The following is a 20,610-nucleotide window of genomic DNA, read 5'->3' on the forward strand; positions in this document are numbered from 1 at the left end:
TGGATGGTAGGGTGTGGTAAACTTATAGTTTACTCCACACTCTTTCCACATTGCTTTTAAGTATCCAGACATAAAGTTAGTACCTCTGTCTGAAAGAACCTCCTTTGGAAAGCCCACTCTTGAGAAAACTGCAATGAGGGCTTTTGCCACCACAGGAGCTGTGGTGGTCCTCAGGGGAATTGCCTCTGGATACCTGGTGGCATGATCCACTACCACCAGTATAAATCTGTGCCCAGATGCTGTTGGAGGATCCATGGGACCCACAATGTCTATTCCAACTCTTTCAAAGGGTACCCCCACCACAGGTAGTGGTATCAGGGGGGCCTTTGTTGTGCCACCTGACTTACCACTGGCTTGGCAAGTGACACAGGAGCGACAAAACTCCTTGACATTTTCTGACATGTGAGGCCAGTGAAAGTGTGGAACAAGCCTGTCCCAAGTCTTATTCTGGCCTAAGTGTCCTGCAAGGGGAATATCATGGGCCAAGGTAAGAAGGAAGCCCCTAAACTTCAAAGGTATAACCAACCTCCTGGTTGTGCCAGGCTTGGGGTCTCTAGCCTCTGAATAAAGGAGTCCTTCATCCCAATACACTTTATGGGTACCTTGAGCATTCCCTGCAGCCTCAGCAGCAGCTTGCTGTCTGAGGGGTTCAAGTGAAGGGCAATCTAATTGGGCCTGCCCCAGGTCTGCCCTTGAGGGTCCCCCTGTCCCCAGAAACTCAACCTGATCAGGTTCAAGCTCCTCTGAGACAGTCTCCTCTTGGACTGCAGAATCAGTTTCCTGTGAAACTTGATCCTCAACCTGGGGCAAGTGGGAAGGCACAGCCTTAACCCTCTTGCTCCTTCTCTTGGGTTGTGGTTGGTCTATTGTTTCAAGATCCACCACTGGTTCAGGAAGGCACTTCTTAGCCTGAGACCTTGTCACTGCAAGGACATGAGCTGAAATCCCTAGCATTTCTGCATGAGTCCTGTACTCCACTTCTGTCCAAACTGAGCTTTCAAGATCATTGCCTAACAGACAGTCTACTGGGAGGTCTGCACTCACAACAACTTTCTTTAGGCCATCTACCCCTCCTCAGGAGAAGTTCACAACAGCCACACTATGGGAAGTAGTGGAGTTGCTTGCATTGGTCACTAGGTAACTTTCACCTAGTACAATCTGTCCAGGGTCCACAAAGCCAGGTGTCACCATTGTGACACTGGCACAAGTGTCCCTGTAGGCCTGAGCCAGTTTCTCATTAATTAAGGGAGTCTGCCTATATTTGCCCAGGTTACTGGGGCTTACTGCAGTGGGCAAAGATAAGTCCACATCATATAGGAGAACTGCCTGTGTGGGGATTCTGACTAGGCCAGATTCCACCTCAGTACCCAGGGTCAACCCTACTAAACCCTTTGGCTGTGTACCACCACTGTTAACTGTACTAGGGGGTGCAGGTGCTTTAGGAGCTGCAGTGGTGGGGACTGGATTTTTCTTAGTGCATTCACTGCCCCAGTGTGAAACTGATTTGCAGGTATTACACCAAGGTTTCTTTGGGCCATCATTCTTCTTTTTCTTGTTTCCATTTTGGGAACCCCCCTCCTTATTACTAGTTTGGGGGCCTGAAGACTTCTGGTCCTTTTCTTTATCTTTCTGATTCCCACCCTTCTGGTCTGTTTTCTTCTGGTCACCTTGGTTCTGGTTTTTCTGCTTAATCCTTGTTCTGACCCATTTGTCTGCCTTCTTTCCCAATTCTTGGGGAGAGGTCAAATCAGAGTCAACAAGGTATTGATGCAACAGCTGGTTCTGACAGTTATTAAGGATCTGCTCTCTCATCATAAGATTGTACAATCCTGTATAGTCTGAAACTTTACTTCCCTGCAGCCAACCCTCCAGAGCCTTAGTGGCACAATCTACAAAATCAGTCCAGTCCTGAGTCTGTGCTTTTTGGGTGTCTCTGAACAACAACCTGTATTGCTCAGTGGTTAGGCCAAACCCTTCAATAAGAGCACTCTTCAGAACAGAGTAGTTTTTGGCATCCTCAGGTCTAACAGTGAGGAGCCTGTCCCTCCCTTTCTCAGAAAAGGAGTACCATAAAATTGCTGCCCACTGATCCTCAGGGACCTGCTGTACCATGCAGGCCCTCTCAAGAGCAGTCATCCATTTGTGGATATCATCCCCTTCCTTGTAGGGGGGCACAATTTTTGTCAGGTTTCTATTGTCATAGGCCCTGTCTTTTTCTTTAGGAACTTTGCTGCCACCAGTGGCATCTAAGCCACACAATTTTCTTTCTCTTGCTAAAGCAAGTTTAGCTTGAGCCAAGGCTACCTCTTCCCTTTCTATTTGGAGTTGGACAGCCCTCATCCTGGCCCTATGCTCTTTTCTCTGGGAGGAAGTCATTCCTCTTTGAGATTCTCTTGAGGCACTAGAAAGATGAGAGTCCCCTGATGGAGATCTCACCCTCCTGTTGCCTGGGAGAATTTGGTTATGAGATCTGGAGTGGTGCTGGCCCTCTCCATTCTCATGTAGGTCCAAGTTGGCCTGGTTAAGCCTGGCAACCTGTACCTGGTTTCCCCCCTGATCCTGATCTTCAGGCTCTTCTAAATCAGAGTCTTCCTCTTCCTCCTCCTCCACTACTTCATCTGGAAGATCCTCATTCTCAGGGGAGTTTATCCCTTCACCTGTTTCTAAGGGAGCCTGACTCACCTTATCTAGGTCATCCTTTTCTAGGAGAGCTACTAGGGAAGGAATGGTAGGGCCTCTGCCCTTTTTTAGCCCCCTGGCTGTGCACAAGGCACTCAGGTCTTTGTGGCTAAGGTTGTCATATCTGGATGTTGTCCCTATAGGATCAACTATTACAGGAGCAGAGCCTGAGGCTCTACCTGTATCAGACATGACTGCTAGTGAGGTGTAAGTGATGCACTTACCTACACTAAGTGGTTTCCTACTGTACCTTGCTAGTGAGTTGTAGCCAGGGTGTGCTAATCCCTTTAATCTACAACTACTAAGTTCAGTAGAACTTAATATGCTAAGCTTTTGATTTATATGTACCTAGAGGTACTTGATGTGATCTTTCAATTTGATAAAGATTGCAATGGTAAAACAAACAGCAAGCTCAAATCCGCACCGCTGCACACCAATGTGAGAAGTTGGCCTGATATGTAGTGTTTCCAATTCTGGAACCACTTGGTATCAGTCCAAACAAACCCCAAAGATGTCTGGTTGTAAGTCAACCTTGTTAGACAAGCTATCCTAGTGGTAGCATGGACTAAGCAGCCTTAAAGGCTTAACTTAAGAGGTCGTGTTAAGCGAGCTGTTTTACCACATACAATCCTGTAATCAAATGAAAGGACACCACACAAGTATATATTATAAAAATATATGTATTTATTTCTAAATTACTCCCCAGTACTCTTTATGAGGAAAGGGGCACAAGCGTTAAATCAAAAGCACTGTTACACATATAAAGTTGCACAATTATGGATGAGGGCGGGTGGCCACTCAGACCATATACTAAAAAAATGGTATAAGTAACACTTATCGAACAATGGTTAGGCCTAGGGCCTAGAGATTCGCTGGGAGCAGTCAGGACTAGCAAAGATGAAGTCGGGAGTAGCCCACAGGAGACGGGTGCAGCACGGAAAGTGCGGCGCGCACCAATGCACTGTCAATGGTGCGTAAAAGTCAGTTAAAGTGAATTAAAAGATACTTCCGCTGAACCTAGGAACACAAAACTTTAGACACAGACCCTAGAGGTGTGTACCAGTGTATAGACACTGGCGTTGCAATGTTACCTCACCCACAGGCCGTGGGTGCACAGGGTCGAAGTGGCGTCGGGTTCTGACACGCAGGTTCTTGGTGCTTGAAGCTGTTGCAGCTGCAGGCGCTGTGAAGCAGAAGTGTCCGGTGCGATCCAAGGGTGGATCGAAGTAGAAAAGTACCTGAAAGCAGAGGGGACAGAGTCTGGGTCACTCAGCAGTGACCAGGGTGGAACCAGGACGGAACCAGGCAATGTCGGGCGCAATCAGGTGGATGTCGATAGGCTTCTCTCCGCTGTCACGTGGGCTCTGGGGCATCTGCGACGTCCAGGAGCAGGTCACGATCTGTCCCACGTAGGCTCTCGCCGTCAGCACCGTCGGCTTCAAGATTGCAGCAAACAGCACTTGGCAAAAGCAATCCACGTGGAACCGGGAGATTGCTTATCACTCGGACCAGGAGGGTCAGAGTGGGGGCTCCTTTTCACAGGAGCTGGTGCAGATCTGGAGCAACCAGAAAAGCGAGTCGTATTTCAAGGTTCGTCGGCACAGGGGCCACAAGCCAGCTGGCAAGTGACCGGGCCAACGCGTCAAGCCCACACAAGCAGAAGGGCCCCACACAGCACTCGTCGAGTGTGGAGGGGTGAGCTTTGGTGCAAGTGGAGCTCGGGGCTGGGGCTTCTCAAACCCCGGTGTACAGCTTCGAGGATCACTCGTGGGCTGCACGGTCAGCGTCTCGTGGCCTTTTCAAGATGGCGTGCCCCACGCTTCCGGTCGCCTCCACGGGTCTCAGCTCTGCAGGGACTGTGGATCGGGCAGGTAGAAGGCAGGCAAGCTTGATCTCGTCGATCTCTGTCGCTCGAGTTCCGGCGGGAACTGCAACAAAGCAAGGGTCGAGGGCTGGATGGTGCCTGTTTGCACAGGGTGGTCACTCCTTGACCACAAGGGAGATTCTTCAGTCTTCTCACGTCGTGTAGAAAGTCGAAGGGTCCAGAATTCGTTTCTTATGTTTCTTCAGGATGATCTGAGTTCCATTGGGACTGCTCCCCCTCTTATTCGAATCTGGGGGGTTGGACATCCTGCTAGGTCCCCTCCTATGGGTGGGACCCAGGAAGGGGGTGGTTACACCCCTCTCCTTTGATCCTGGCCGCGCTGGGACAGGGGCTGGGAGGCCCCAGAACCGGTTTGGCCGGATTATGCAAGGGGCAGCCTTGTGCTCCCCAGGCAGTGTCTGGTTTCTTTGAAACCTCCCTACTCCAATCCACTATCTCCTGTCTGGGGTGGTTTGACACCGCCCTGTGACAGGAAACTCTTTGTCCAGGCCTCCTCTGCCGGGTTTCGGTCAGCAGCAGGAGGCCAGACCCGTGTCTGTGGCAGGGGCATCCATTTTGTGGATCTGAGGCTCATTTTAAATCAACCGCGTTTCAGTAAAGTAACATGTCTTCTCCCTCTAGAAGGGTGGAATGCTACCCCCGTCGCCAGAACTGGCGAGGGGGTAGTATTCCAATTCGTATGACACCTTACACGACATGTTTTGATAAAGCCAAACCAAAGTTGCTATATAACCGCGAGGATTATAAGGCGCTTAAGAGTATATGGTATGGCATTATCCCGGATCAGCTTAGGGAGTTGTTCCCGACAGCTGCAGACAGGCTCAGCTCATGCCAGAGCACCATCTCACATAAAACCACGCACTCTGCCTCCAGGATTGATGAGGCCTTCCATAGGAGTGGCTTACAGGCTATATATGTGTCCAGATATAGGTTTAGATATAGGTATACTATATCTAAGCAAGGGGTGATTACACCCACTTGCCCCAGCTGAGTGATCAGCCAGTTGTGTCAATTTAAGAACCAGCCAGGGGTGGCAAAAGCTATGCTTCAGCCCCTGGTAGGCCTTGGTGGCACCTATGCCCTGAGCACCTATAGTGCATGGTACAGGGGCTGACAAGGAGTCCATTTCCAATTGTGGTATGTACCTATAGCACATGTATTATAAATTTAGAGAGAGAACAGCAGGCTGGGGGTCTGATTAGCAGGCCCACAGCCTCAGTAAGTCGAAAACCAGTGAAGCAAAAAGCAAAAATTGGGGTGACCATAGGATAGCAGACCCTACTCTCCTACACTTGCCTATTCAGAGTGACCTACAACAACAAAACTACGACATATGAAGATCCTGTCCGTCTTCGAAGCTTTTTGAATGCAACCCAAGCCTCTGATATGGACTTCTCTAGCTCCTCCTCAGCTTTCCCGCCATGATTCCTGCGTGAAGAAGCGTTGAAGTCTCAATCAAGCTGCATACTTGTCTTGCACTGTTAAATGTATTACTGTTGGTTTATGCCACGTTTTCTGGCCATTCCTGTTTCCCTGTTCTTCCCCTCTTTTTTCGTCGTTTATCTCATATCTTCGTTCGTTAGTTAGTACGATTCCCCACTGTTTTCTTCACTCATCTCATTGTACTTTATTATTGTTCTGCTCTCACCCTCTTTCATTCGTTTCCCTTACCATTGGTTTTCCCCCTTTTTTCCTTGCAGGTCTCACAAAAAGCATGGCGTTTCCCCTCCGACCTGTTGGTTCGTTCGCTTCTGGCGCTTGCTTCCTCTGCCTGGCGCCCCCCCTCATCCACTTCCTCGCGTATCCTCCCCCTGGTGACCAATCCTCCTCGTTTCTACCCTCCGTAAGTATGTTTCCCCTTCTCTCCTGGTTTTTCACTTTCCTTCTTGTATCTTTTTCACCTTTAAGTTTCCCAATGTCCTCTGTTTCACAGGTGTCTCTCTTTTTTGGTCTTCGAACATTTTTCTATTCCTGTCTTCTCATTATCATTCTAATTATTTCACGGACTACTCTATCCTCTTCTTCAAACTATTCGCCTCTCTTTTCCTCTTTCCTACCCTATTTTCTCTCTACTTCTCCTTTCGCTCATTATTGCACTGTACTGACTTTCATCAATTTCCCTGATCTCCTTGATCCTTTTAATCTTCTGGGTCTTTTTTCCACTCCCTTTTTCTCTTTTGACTTCTTCTTCTTCTTTGACATGATATGTCTCTGAAAGTACTCACATGGAATGTTAAGGGCGTTAATTCCCCTATCAAACAACAAAGAATCTTATCTCATCTTTCACGATTGAATGTGGACATTGCTTTTTTACAAGAAACCCATTTATCTGCTGAAGAATCTGCTAAATTGAAAAGAAGCTGGGTGGGGGATGTTTATTACTCTCCTGGGGATGGTAAACGTAATGGCGTTGCTATTTTATGTCACAAGGCTCTTTCCCACTCCCTGCTTGCTCAAGAGTCAGACGCCGAAGGTCGATGGATTTATGCCAAACTCTCTGTCAAGAATGTTCCAATTTCTCTCCTAAATGTTTATGCCCCCACCACTGGTGATCCCACTTTTTGGCACTCATTTTCTCAACACATCACCAGGTTCATCGATGATAATTTTATACTAGCAGGTGATTGCAATCAGCCCCTGGATCCCTTTCTAGATAGGAATTCTAAAGCACACTTCATCCCTAACAAATCTCATAAATCCTTTTCTCAAGCTATTTCCCAACACAAACTCACTGATGCCTGGCGTCTTTGCAATCCAGACCGTCAAGAATTTACCTTTTACTCTCCATGTCACCATTCCCAATCCCGAATTGATTACGTCTTTGTTACCCACAACATTGCCCAAACTCTCACACACGCGGAAATTGGCCCAATTTTACTTTCTGACCATGCCCCTACATTAGTTCAACTGGACATCCTACCCAGATCAACGGGCCCTAAACGTTGGCGTTTCAATAATTCTCTCCTCCTGGACCCTAAATTTACCACCTCCTTCACTTCCTTCTCCCATGAGTTCTTCTCCCTAAATGATGATTCCCCTGTCCCCAAACACACCATTTGGGATGCCTTTAAAGCGGCGGCGAGAGATTTCATTATTGGATTCGTTGCTAAAAAACGTAGAGCTGATCGCGATTTTACTAAGGCTATCCTTTTGGATATTAAGAAATTGGAGCATTCTTATTTCACCTCCCGCTCACAGCAAACTTTAACCGCCCTGGTTAACGCCAAGATGAAATTTAACAAAAAATCTACGGACGATGCATCCTTGTACTTGTTAAAATCTAGTGCCAAATTCTATGGTGGCAAAAATAAGGCTGGCAAGATTTTAGCCAATTATCTCAAGGTGAAACATAATAAATTAAACATTGAATCAATCTACGACACCAATTCAAACCTCAAACACACAGACGCAGACATCCTCACCGAATTCTCTACCTTCTACAAGACCTTATACTCTTCTGAAACTCAGCCTTCCTCCCACGCTCTAGACACTTTTTTCTCCTCTATTCAAAAACCATCTCACTTTCCACTTGACCTCTCTCACTTAGAACTTGATATATCCCAAAAAGAACTCCTTAAAGCGCTTCAAACCCTCCAAAAAGACAAGGCCCCTGGGCCGGACGGCTTTACAGTAGAATTTTTCCTCCACTTTTCAAAGCTCCTTATCCCTAGACTCCATTCCCTTATTGGCACCTTCCTCTCCTTACGTTCCTCCTCAGGCTCTTTTTCTGACGCCCATATTTGCCTCATACCCAAGGAAGGCAAAGATCCTCAACACTGCAAGAACTACAGACCAATTTCTTTGGTCAACATTGACTATAAGATCTTTGCAAAATCTCTGGCAGCGCGTCTCGACCTTCTTCTTCCAGACCTTTTGGGTGAGGAACAGTCGGGCTTTGTCAAAGGCCGTTTTATCACTGACAACACCAGGCTTCTCTTTAACATCCTCTCTAAATCTCGCCCATTACCCTATCCCCTTGCGGCCATTGCCCTCGATGCCGAAAAAGCCTTTGATAGGGTTGAATGGACTTATTTATTTCACACCCTCCGTTGGTTTGGTTTTGGTCCTGTTTTTATATCCTTAATCTCACTACTTTACTCTAACCCACGCGCAGCGGTGTGTGCTAACGGGCAGATATCTTCCTTTTTTGATCTAAAAGCGGGGTTCGCCAAGGCTGTCCCCTATCTCCCTTTCTTTTTAATTTGGCTTTAGAACCCTTCCTCTCCAAGCTTCGTCAAAATCCCTCCATTCATGGTTTCCAACTGTCCAATTCCCACATCAAACTAGCCGCCTATGCGGATGACATTTTGCTATTTATTTCTGACCCTTCCGTTTCCATTCCTGCCTTTCTTACTGAAGTCCAGGCTTATTCCCAAATATCTGGCTATAAACTCAATAATGATAAATGTGAGATCCTCCCCTTGACTAAATTCACATTCCAACCCGATTTTGCCGCCTCTAATTTCACGTGGGAATCCTCCAATATCAAATACCTAGGGATGCATGTTACCCCTACCATTCCAGATACTGTTTCCCTGTGTTTATCCAAATGTATTCAAAAATTAACGGATCTCACATCCAAGTGGCATCCCCTTTACCTATCCTGGTGGGGTCGCCTGGATACCATTAAAATGATGCTGTCTCCCCTTGTTCTCTACACCCTCTCCAATATTCCGGTCCCTATACCCTCCAAATTTTTCAAAAAGATTAACTCTATTCTAATCTCCTTTCTTTGGAATAAAAAGAAACCACAAATGTCCCTAGCACGTCTGATTCGTCCTAAATCAGAAGGGGGGGCTAACTTCCCAGACTTCCCAGCTTACCACAAGGCGTTCCAGTTGAGGCAGGCCTCTTTTTGGCTACAAGACCCTACCGCCCCATGTCCTTTATGGGCCAAGTTTGAACGCCTCCTTCTCTCTCCCTTCACCTTTGCTGAATACCTCTCCTTTTCTCGTAAACCCGCCTCTATTTCTACTCAGATCCATAAGTTTACCACTAAATTACTCCTCTCTTCCACTCACTCACCCCCTACTACCATCGCTGATTTCCTTTCCTCCCCCATATGGCATAATACATCCTTACTCATCCGTGACAGACCCTTTTTCTGGAAAACTTGGCATACCCGAGGGTTGCAATGGATCTCCCAACTTTTTTCTCACTCCTCCATCCTATCCTTTGACACCCTCCGCTCTCTCCATGACTTACCCGCCTCCTTTGCCGGTAAATACCACTTGCTTAAAAACGCAGTCTTAACAAAATACAATAGCCTCTCTCAGCCCTGCTCACCTCCTGCTTCACCTACCTCCACTTCCACACTTCATTCCTTCTTGCGTACTACACCAAAAGCAGCTGCAATTTACAAATATCTTCACACCGGTGAGACCCCCAGGTCTAAATCTAAAGTGGAAGAATCCTGGGAGCATGATCTGTCTGTCTCTTGGTCGATTTCCTTTTGGGACAAAATCTGGATCAAGCTCCGCAAGTCTTCCAGAGCAGCAACCCTCACTCAGACCCTGTTTTTTATTTACAATAGGCTTCTCTTCACACCCTCTGACCTCCACAAACGCTTCCCTAACACTCCCCACACATGCTGGTCTTGTTCGTCATCGCAAGCTAATTTATTTCATATGTTATTTCTATGCACTCATGTACGTAATTTTTGGCTGCAGGTTTGGGCTCAAATTAATTTAATATTCCACACCTCCATTCCTTTTTCTCACACACATATCTTTATGGGGAGCCTTTCCCCTTGTTGGGATGACGTTGATCTAAAACCCCAGATCATTGACCTATTACTTGCCACAGCCTTCCAACAAATAACGGTCAACTGGAAAGACTTCTCCAAGATTTCCTTCAAAGCATGGTGGTTTAATGTATGCCATAATCATAGACTCGATACTGCTCATGTTTTTCCGGCATGTATGGCTACAAAGCGCATGGACTTGTGGACTCCTGTCACTCTTTATCTGGACTCCTGTAGTAAACGCCTGTTTCACCCTTCGCCTCCACAACAGGAAGTTCCTAAACCTCCTTAATTGCTCGATACATTCCACTTATCCTCTATTGTACCAATTTTTTCCAACGTTCTCATGCTTTTCATATTTTATGCTTAATGTGTTTTCTCTTTTCCTTTCCCTTCTTTCTCATTTTTGCACCCAGATTTCTTTGATTATAATGCTTACATTTGTATGATTATTTTATTCTGCTCAGATTTTTTCACTTGTTACCACGTTGTACTTTGTTTTGACACCTGGTTTTCTCTCTTATTATTATCAAATAAAATTTTCTTGAACTTAAAACAGATACTATGATGTAGAGTATGGGGATACAGAATGAAACGCAAAAAATGTGCTGCATGACTCATAGTTCCCCCGACCCCAACAAATATCTTCTGTTGTTGTCGTGTTCATATAGTGTCTCCGTGCGCTACATAGTTCTGCATGTGCAATAGTGCCAATATCGGCCACACTCACCAGCCCTCCCGCAGCAACATACATGTCCCATAAATATGCAGACAAGACAACTTTTTGGTGGAGAAAATTGCTGCAGGTTTATTTCAGTGCTTAATTTGTGCCGGTGCTTTCCGGTGCTTAGCACCGGCACTTATTTCTCGGGGCCGGGTCTACGCATTTATTTCAGTCTGGTGCTAAATGCATTGTCACGCATATTAATGCATAGTTACAGCTTAGCTATCAAAACACAAGCACTGTCTCTGAACCTGATTCCGCGTGACCTGCGTGACTGAGGCTTGGGGCGCTCCGGGGCAGCAGCTGCGGGCTCAGAGTGCTATAATGTATTTTTTTGTTAATTTCCGCAGCGCCGCTGAGTCACCACATAGGCCTGCCTGACGGTAGTACATCCAATAGCTACTATTGACACCCGGGCGGGCCTGCCCCAGTCAGGTTGTGCGTTATTGCGGCGCCGCTCGGGCGGGACGGAAGTGACTTAACATCCTGGTACCTACCAGAGCTTGTAAGACGCAGAGGGCAATTCTTGTCCTTACTGCCTGTTGGTGTGGCGCCCGCTGCAGCAATAATGGTGCTCGGAGGTGCTTCGCTTGCATTGAGAATGTGGAGCTCGCTCCTACAGCTCGGCCGCCGGACATCCCACGCTGTGGGGGACTTACGTTGCAGTCACTGTGACTGAAGTTGAGAACACAGCTGACCGCAGCTTCGGCTGCACTGACCAGCAGATAATTGCCACTGGCGGCCAGCTGCTTGATTTAGCAGAGCTGCCGATTTGAGTCAGATCGCCCACGTACCAGACTACACTGCTGCGGATGGCTGGCTCTGAAGATGATTGAAGTCTGCCCACCGCACCCGGCCTGCCACTTCACTTCAAGTACTTGTCAAAACTTTTTGAATTGTCATTATACACAAATAATGCTATTAATGTCGATTAAATGTGAATGTTGTTGTGTCAGAGCGCGCAATCTCGTTAAGGACGCCCTGCCGCCTATTGGGGAACAGTTAACTTTAAGCCGTCAGCCAGACCCGATGTACACTACATAGTTGGGGTGCGCGACACACACAGCAAGTTGTCAGTCAGTCAGGGCAGCACTATCAATTTGTAATGTTTTCCACATAATTTTGCAGTTCAGGCTTTCGCTGACTTCGGCCCGGTCCAGCAGGTTTCACCCTTCTCTGCTGTTAATATTACTGTGATCACTAATGAGTTGGACAATAAAGCACTGTAATAAGGTCAATGTAATTAACTTTTCAGCTTTCTTAGAAACAATTATTCCACAATGTCAGTCAGTAGACTGTAGCTCATAAATACATATGGCTATGTTTACTTGTTTCATTGCGGGAGTTCATAAAGAAGTGACGTCACGTACCGTACATTAAACTGCTTAAAATAATAGTTTCTCGTTGTGCAAATGGTTGTTTGTGCTATTTACATGCTTCCCTTATCTTAATTTTGGTCGCGAGAAAGTGTCACTCATATTAGCACTGAAATTAGGAAAATGTCACAAACAGCTGCTGCGGGTGGTAGGAGAGCATGGCGTCATGATTTTCCTCATGTTATAGTGCATTACTGCATTGCCCGGGTGGGTCAGTTGAAACCTTTCCTCATATATATTCCCCAATCACTCGGCTGCCGGAAGCTTTCACAACTGAACTTTTTTAAAGTCATCGGGACCGTGGAGTAGTGCCAGTTCCCTGGGCCTTGACATCCTGCCCGCCCTGCACTGCTGTCCAGTGCAGCCGAACCATGAATGGAGGCTGCAACTGCTCGAGTTCTCTCCTCTTGGACCGCGCTACCTGATGCACGATGCACGTGACCGGCTGTACCGGTCCCCCATGTCCCTTGTGCTTGCAGCCCTGCCAAGTACCAGCGTGGACGGTGGATTGCGTTTGCAGAGGAGAGCTGGGGGCATCGCACCCACCAGAAGTGGACCCCTGAGCCAGCAATGTGTTGCCATCACGGTCACCCATGAGTCAAATGTAACCTACGAACATGAGGGGGGCAGTGACATCAACTATGCATTGTTGTGGTATTAGTCACTGCAAATGTATTTACTTTATTTTTACAGGAGCGCGGCACCATTCTTCTGCTGCGCTCAACACTCTATTTATTTTCACTTGGGTCCCTATCTTAATCGCTCACTTTATGCGGTCTGTTTAGCATGTGTTGGGTTGAAGACAGTGGAGGCCACTTGTCACTTTTTAGCAAGAAACTGGTGTAAAACTGTACTGGCTCCATCAATGTAATCTGGTCTCAGTTTTTAAATGATTTCACATCTATGCATTTAATTGTTAAACTGTCGTATTGATTTGGCGCTCTCTGCAAGAGAAATATCAAAACACCAAAATGACCAATCGATGCAAAATACATTTCTGCACTGGTCAGTTTGTGCAAATGTTGCACTTTCAGTCAATAAGCAGTGCAAAGGTTGCACAAGTGCCATCTATCTGCATTCGGCAATGGTGATGCAAAAAGACACTAGCATAGTGTGTGTAATCCTGTCTGACTAGTTCTTTTTAGTAGTATGTAAAGTAAAAGCCTCCAGTAGTGTGTAAGTCTCATCACTCAGCTCTGCGTGGAGGTGCCCACCACAGTCCTTGCGTAATCCTCGCAGTGCCAGGAAGGAGGTGTAGAGGTGAGCCCTGCAAACTCCTGGATTTGCTCTGAAAAGGCAATACAGTCTGGATGCCACCAGGTGTGCCTGACATAGTTTTTCCTTCAATAGCTTTGTTATGATAGTCGTTGTAAAGTCCCTCATCTTCTTCCTAATTTAATTTACTTTTACAGGAGAGCGTTTGACAGTTAGGCAGGCGTGCAGGTGTGAGGTCCCCTAGGTGCGTATGCGAAGAGCCAAGTCTTCAGCTTCTTACAGACCTCAAGGAGTTAGGAGGTGGCTCTCATGTGTGAGGCTTGTGGATGTGAGCGGAGCCGATAACAGAAGTGGGTGGAGCCACGGGAGGAAGTGGGCGGAGCCATGGCGAGTGGGTGTGGCATCCTAAAAAAATGAGAGCACCTGCACTTAATATTTTACAAATTAAGCACTGAGCATACCACATATGCCAACATGGTGGGTTAACTTACAGGCGATCCAAAGGCAAGCCGCCCCTCGCGGCCTACCACCTGATGGGCCAACTTGCAAAGTGGCCTTAGCCAATCGGTGCTTAGCGGTTGTGGTGAGGGGATAGCCCCTCCCACTTCACCCAGGCGCGGTACCCCAATGTGTCACAAACAGACAAGGTTAGGTGGTGACCAATCATTGCCTTGCTGATTCCTGATTGGTCACAGACTAGTGAGCAGCAAGGAATGGGCGGCCCACAAACCTTGAGACTGGCAGGGGATCTGAATGTTTACGTGAGTCTCAAAGGCGTTTGCAACTCACATTGTCATTTAAATGTTGTTCATGTATGTGTACAGTGTGATACCCTGAGTGCTACGAAATAAAGTATTACCTTCTCTCACCAATCCTGCGTCGGTGGAAGAGCACCAGCCACCGTGCACCTTGTCGTACCTGCGAGCGAGCCCTGCAACAGCGCAAGCGACGGTGATGTGCCCCGGCAGCACTCAGGGCGGGCACCACTTTATACAAGAAGGAATCAAATACTTGTTTATTTTTACAAGAGTTGGGCAAAATGCCTCTTTGGATGCAAGTATCTTCAGGCCAGTTCCTCATACAGATAATCTCAAGGACTGGTAAAGAGGGCGGTTCACTTGACCAGAAGACGTCCTGGTGGCATCTGTCAATGGCGTCTCGGAAATCGAAGCAGAACACACGCACTTCCTGTGGGTGCCCCAAAGTTCTGTCCTTAGCCCCCGACACTTGGGACTCTATTGTATCTACCCCAACCTCATTTCCTGTGGGTGTCCCACAAGGTTCTGTCCTTAGCCCCGACACTTGGGACTCTATTGTATCTACCCCAACCTCACTTCCTGTGGGTGTCCCACAAGGTTCTGTCCTTAGCCCCCGACACTTGGGACTCTATTGTATCTACCCCAACCTCACTTCCTGTATGTGTCCCACAAGGTTCTGCCCTTAGCCCCGACACTTGGGACTCTATTGTATCTACCCCAACCTCACTTCCTGTGGGTGTCCCACAAGGTTCTGTCCTTAGCCCCCGACACTTGGGACTCTATTGTATCTACCCAGACCTCACTTCCTGTATGTGTCCCACAAGGTTCTGTCCTTAGCCCCGACACTTGGGACTCTACTGTATCTACCCCAACCTCACTTCCTGTGGGTGTCCCACAAGGTTCTGTCCTTAGTCCCCGACACTTGGGACTCTATTGTATCTACCCCAATCTCACTTCCTGTGGGTGTCCCACAAGGTTCTGTCCTTAGCCCCCGACACTTGGGACTCTATTGTATCTACCCAGACCTCACTTCCTGTGGGTGTCCCACAAGGTTCTGTCCTTAGCCCCCGACACTTGCCACTCTATTGTATCTACCCAGACCTCACTTCCGGTGGGTGTCGCCAAGATTCTGTCCCTGGCACAACACTTGGGACTCCAATGTAGCTACCCGACCTCATTTCCTGTGGGTGTCCCCAAGCTTCTGTCCTTGGCCCCTGACAATTGGAACTCTACTTTATCTACCCCGACCTCACTTCCTGTGGGTGTCCCACAAGGTTCTGTCCTTAGCCCCAGACACTTGGCACTCTATTGTATCTACCCAGACCTCACTTCCTGTGGTTGTCCCCAAGATTCTGTCCTTGGCCGCCGATGCTTGGCCGTGACGCAGTATAAGTGAGTGGGGCCTGGTGGGAGGGTGGTTGGAACAGAGGGGGTGGGTGGAGGCCTCCATGGCACGGTACAGGTGTGTGGGGCCTGGTGGGAGGGTGGTTGGAACAGAGGGGGTGGGTGGGTCCGCCGTGGCAGGGTTCCATGGAGAGGGGGCCTTTGAGTGGGTTAGTAGAGTGGAGGAGTGTGAGAGCTGCCATGACGGGACCCAGGAGAGTGGGACCGCATGGGCAGGGTCAGATTGGTAAGGCCGGCACTCGGGCAATGGGCCGACATCGGAGTTCCCGCTGTGTGCCACTCTTTTGAGCAGCGTGGTGGCTGATATGGGCTGTGTCTGTGCGGTCGGCCCAGTGGGGTCTGAGCGGCCTTTCCTGAGGCAGATGGACCTCTATTACCTCCCTTTTACCCATGGCTGGAGATGCCACTCCCAGCCTCAGGTTGGCCCCGCCCATTAATGTTGGCAGATTGAGCAGGGGCGGGGCCTGCGCAGAAGTGTCCTCACTTATCCGGTGTGGTTCACCAGTGTGAACTAATATGTGCACAAAAGGTTTGGCAACATTTGCATTTTTTTCATCTCAGTGAAGGTAAGAAAAAAAGCATCTTCTAGACCCTCTCATTTTCATAATACTTAAAAGACTTTAGCAGTGTTGTGTGAAAAGGAACAATCCGCAAATGTGGGCCACTTTTTCTAGGGTGCACGGGCCTATTTCTGATCCCAAACCAACCCTGCGCAGGGGCTGGCTGCCATGAGGGGGGTCCAGGTGTGGGGGAGGGGTATTCTGACCTCCAGGGTTTGCCATCCTTTCTGAATGGTGAACCCAAACAGGAAGCGTCCTGGCAGCTGTTCTGAGCAGACGGAGCCGCCGCATTCTTTGCCCTTCTAAGGGGTGCGCGTGATGGTGACAGCAATTATTTGTATCACTCTCAGGCTCGTCTTAATGAGCAGAAGCTGAAGGAATGGACTGAGGAGTGAAGGGGGTGGGGCTGGGACCAAGCAGGCTACTCCCCCTCTCCACCACTGAATGCGTCCTCCCCTCTCCCCCATTCACTCCATCCTCTCCCCCTCTCCACCACTCACATCATTGTCTCCTTCTCTCCACCACTGAATGCGTCCTCCCCTCTCCACCACTCACTTCATCCTCTCCCCCTCTCCACCACTCACTCCATCCTCTTACCTCCTCCATCACACATTGCGTCCAATCCCCCTCTGCACCACTCACTCTGTCCTCTCCCCCGTTCTCCCACTCACTCCGTTCTCTCCTCCTGCCACCACACATTGCGTCCCCTCCCCTTTCTCCACCACTGAATGCATCCTCCCCATATCCCCCACTCACTCTGTGCTCCCCATCTCCATCACTCACCCCTCCACCACTCAATTCATCCTCCACCACTCACTCTGTTCTCCCCACCTCTCCACCACTCACTCTACCCACTCGCCCTCTCCACCACTCACTCACCCTCTTCCCCTCCCCACCACTCACTCCTTCCTCTCCCCATCTCTACCACTCATTCTGTCCGCACCCCCTCTCTACCACTCACTCCATCATCCCCCCCTCCCCACCACTCACTCCGTCCTCTGCCCGTCTCTACCACTCACCCCGTCCTCTCCCCCATCTCTACCACTCACTCCATCATCCCCCCTCTCCACCACTCACTCCGTCCTCTCCCCGTCTCTACCACTCACCCGTCCTCTCCCCGTCTCTACCACTCACCCGTCCTCTCCCCGTCTCTGCCACTCACTCCGTCCTCTCCTCGTCTATACCGCTCACTCTGTCTTCTCCCCGTCTCTACCACTCACTCTGTCCTCTCCTCCTCTCTACCACTCACTCTGTCCTCTCCCCCGTCTCTACCACTCACCCCGTCCTCTCCCCGTCTGTACCACTCACTCCGTCCTCTCTCCGTCTCTACCACTCACCCGTCCTCTCCCCGTCTCTACCACTCACCCGTCCTCTCCCCGTCTCTGCCACTCACTCCGTCCTCTCCTCGTCTATACCGCTCACTCTGTCTTCTCCCCGTCTCTACCACTCACTCTGTCCTCTCCTCCTCTCTACCACTCACTCTGTCCTCTACCCCGTCTCTACCACTCACCCCGTCCTCTCCCCGTCTCTACCACTCACCCGTCCTCTCCCCGTCTCTGCCACTCACTCCATCCTCTCCTCGTCTATACCGCTCACTCTGTCTTCTCCCAGTCTCCACTACTCACCCCGTCCTCTCCCCCGTCTCTACCACTCACCCCGTCCTCTCCCCGTCTCCACCACTCACTCCGTCCCCTCCCCGTCTATATTGCTCACTCCGTCCTCTCCCCGTCTCTACCACTCACTCTGTCCTCTCCCCATCTCTACCACTCACCCCGTCCTCTCCCCGTCTCTACCACTCACCCTGTCCTCTCCCCATCTCTACCACTCACCCCGTCCTCTCCCCGTCTCTGCCACTCACTCCATCCTCTCCTCGTCTATACCGCTCACTCTGTCTTCTCCCCGTCTCCACCACTCACCCCGTCCTCTCCCCCGTCTCTACCACTCACCCCGTCCTCTCCCCGTCTCCACCACTCACTCCGTCCCCTCCCCGTCTATATTGCTCACTCTGTCTTCTCCCCGTCTCCACCACTCACCGCGTCCTCTCCCCCCGTCTCTACCACTCACCCCGTCCTCTCCCCGTCTCCACCACTCACTCCGTCCCCTCCCCGTCTATATTGCTCACCCCGTCCTCTCCCCGTCTCTACCACTCACCCCGTCCTCTCCCCATCTCTACCACTCACCCCGTCCTCTCCCCGTCTCTGCCACTCACTCCGTCCTCTCCTCGTCTATACCGCACACTCTGTCTTCTCCCCGTCTCCACCACTCACCCCGTCCTCTCCCCCCGTCTCTACCACTCACCCCGTCCTCTCCCCGTCTCCACCACTCACTCCGTCCCCTCCCTGTCTATATTGCTCACTCCGTCCTCTCCCCGTCTCTACCACTCACCCCGTCCTCTCCCCGTCTCTGCCACTCACTCCGTCCTCTCCTCGTCTATACCGCTCACTCTGTCTTCTCCCCGTCTCCACCACTCACCCCGTCCTCTCCCCCGTCTCTACCACTCACCCCGTCCTCTCCCCGTCTCCACCACTCACTCCGTCCCCTCCCCGTCTATATTGCTCACTCCGTCCTCTCCCCGTCTCTACCACTCACCCCGTCCTCTCCCCATCTCTACCACTCACCCCGTCCTCTCCCCATCTCTACCACTCACCCCGTCCTCTCCCCGTCTCCACCACTCACTCCGTCCCCTCCCCGTCTATATTGCTCACTCCGTCCTCTCCCCGTCTCTACCACTCACCCCGTCCTCTCCCCATCTCTACCACTCACCCCGTCCTCTCCCCATCTCTACCACTCACCCCGTCCTCTCCCCATCTCTACCACTCACCCCGTCCTCTCCCCGTCTCCACCACTCACTCCGTCCCCTCCCCGTCTATATTGCTCACTCCGTCCTCTCCCCCGTCTCTACCACTCACTCCGTCCTCTCCCCCTCTCTGCCACTCACTCCGTCCTCTCCCCCTCTCTGCCACTCACTCAGTCCTCTCCCATTTCTGCCACTCACTCTGTCCAATATTACACCAGCATCAATGCAATCTATGCAATCTAAAATTGCTGATACAATATGGTAAACTGCATCAGTGAAATCTCTGTAATCCGAATCTATCGATGCAATATTGGACCAGCACTCGAATGATCTACATAGTGGTTATATTCACCTTTCTTCACCCTCCTGACAAGGCAGGGTGATGAGTTTGCTGCGCTATGTGAAGTTTGGTGATGCCACATCTGATAATGAGACCACATTTACTGCATCTGGGGACAACCTCCCTCCTGCGCCCACTCACAGGATTGCCTTTGTTTTAAACCTGCCCTAGGGGTATCCTTCTTATTAGCTGCAGTCCATCCGCAGAGGTTCATGGCTGCTCTTGGAGGCCAAAATATAATTGAACTAAGGTCATCTGGGGTGGTACACAAACAAAGTCAAACCACAGCTCTCCATGGTTAATGATGGAGAAACCAAGTGAGTCACACCACGGTCAGGCATAGATGTAAATGTAAATGTGGGTGTACTTGTAAAGCGCACTGTTACTCTACCCGAGTGTCCTGGCGCTGCAGACCGCTGGGGAACCCGTCCTGGTTTTCCCTGTGAGATGGTCCCTTTCTGGGTATCTCCAGGGTGAAACCAGACATCCCCAGCGTTGATGGGGCCGTTATGGAGATGAGGCAAGCTAATGCCCAGAGTTTCCGAGTGTGTTCCCAGGTTAGAGTAGGCACCGAGGCGAGAATTATCGGGTCCGTTGACGCTGGTCCGCGACCCTCATATGCTCAGATGCTCATATAAATAAAAAACAAACATTAACAAACGAACGGCACACTTTGGTGCCCAGGGGGCAACTAATCACAATTCCAAGAAGAAAGTAAATCCAGTCATACCACTTCCATCCATGGGTGTCTATGGAGAGAGCACTCACAGGCAACGATGGACATTCACGGCTGCCAATGGAGAACGCAAGTATGTCAAACCACGGTCGCGCATCATTGTCCGCACAGAAACCAAACACAATCAGAAACGGGCTGCCTTCATTGAGCAGAGAAAATAAACATGCTCATCTCGCGCCCATGCATGGCTGCCATGCATAATTATATCAAAATGATAAACATCAGTTCATGGTTGTCGACAGAGATAGCTGGGTTGCCAACCTAGGAAGCAAACATGGTCAACTTAAAGCTGTCCATGGTGCCCGTAGCCAACAATAGTCATCCGCGAGTGTCCACAGGAGAAGCAAACCCAGTTAAAACCAGCCGTAAATGGTTGTCCGTGGAGCAGCAGAC

At 49.7% G+C, this 20,610-nt stretch overlaps 1 protein-coding gene and 1 long non-coding RNA gene across 3 annotated transcripts in view; one reads left to right on the forward strand and one right to left on the reverse strand.

The window, feature by feature from the left end:
* DAAM2 (dishevelled associated activator of morphogenesis 2) overlaps positions 1 to 20,610 on the reverse strand; it is a 683,417-nt gene that overhangs the window by 545,285 nt on the left and 117,522 nt on the right. The window lies entirely within an intron of this gene.
* On the forward strand, positions 10,205 to 15,631 carry LOC147706748 (uncharacterized). The gene is made up of 3 exons (XR_015296422.1): positions 10,205 to 11,123; positions 14,079 to 14,902; positions 15,054 to 15,631. It is a non-coding gene; the product is annotated as an uncharacterized LOC147706748 (long non-coding RNA).

Source organism: Lissotriton vulgaris, chromosome 6 (assembly GCF_964263255.1).
Source record: "Lissotriton vulgaris chromosome 6, aLisVul1.2, whole genome shotgun sequence".
NCBI classification, from domain to species: Eukaryota; Metazoa; Chordata; class Amphibia; order Caudata; family Salamandridae; genus Lissotriton; species Lissotriton vulgaris.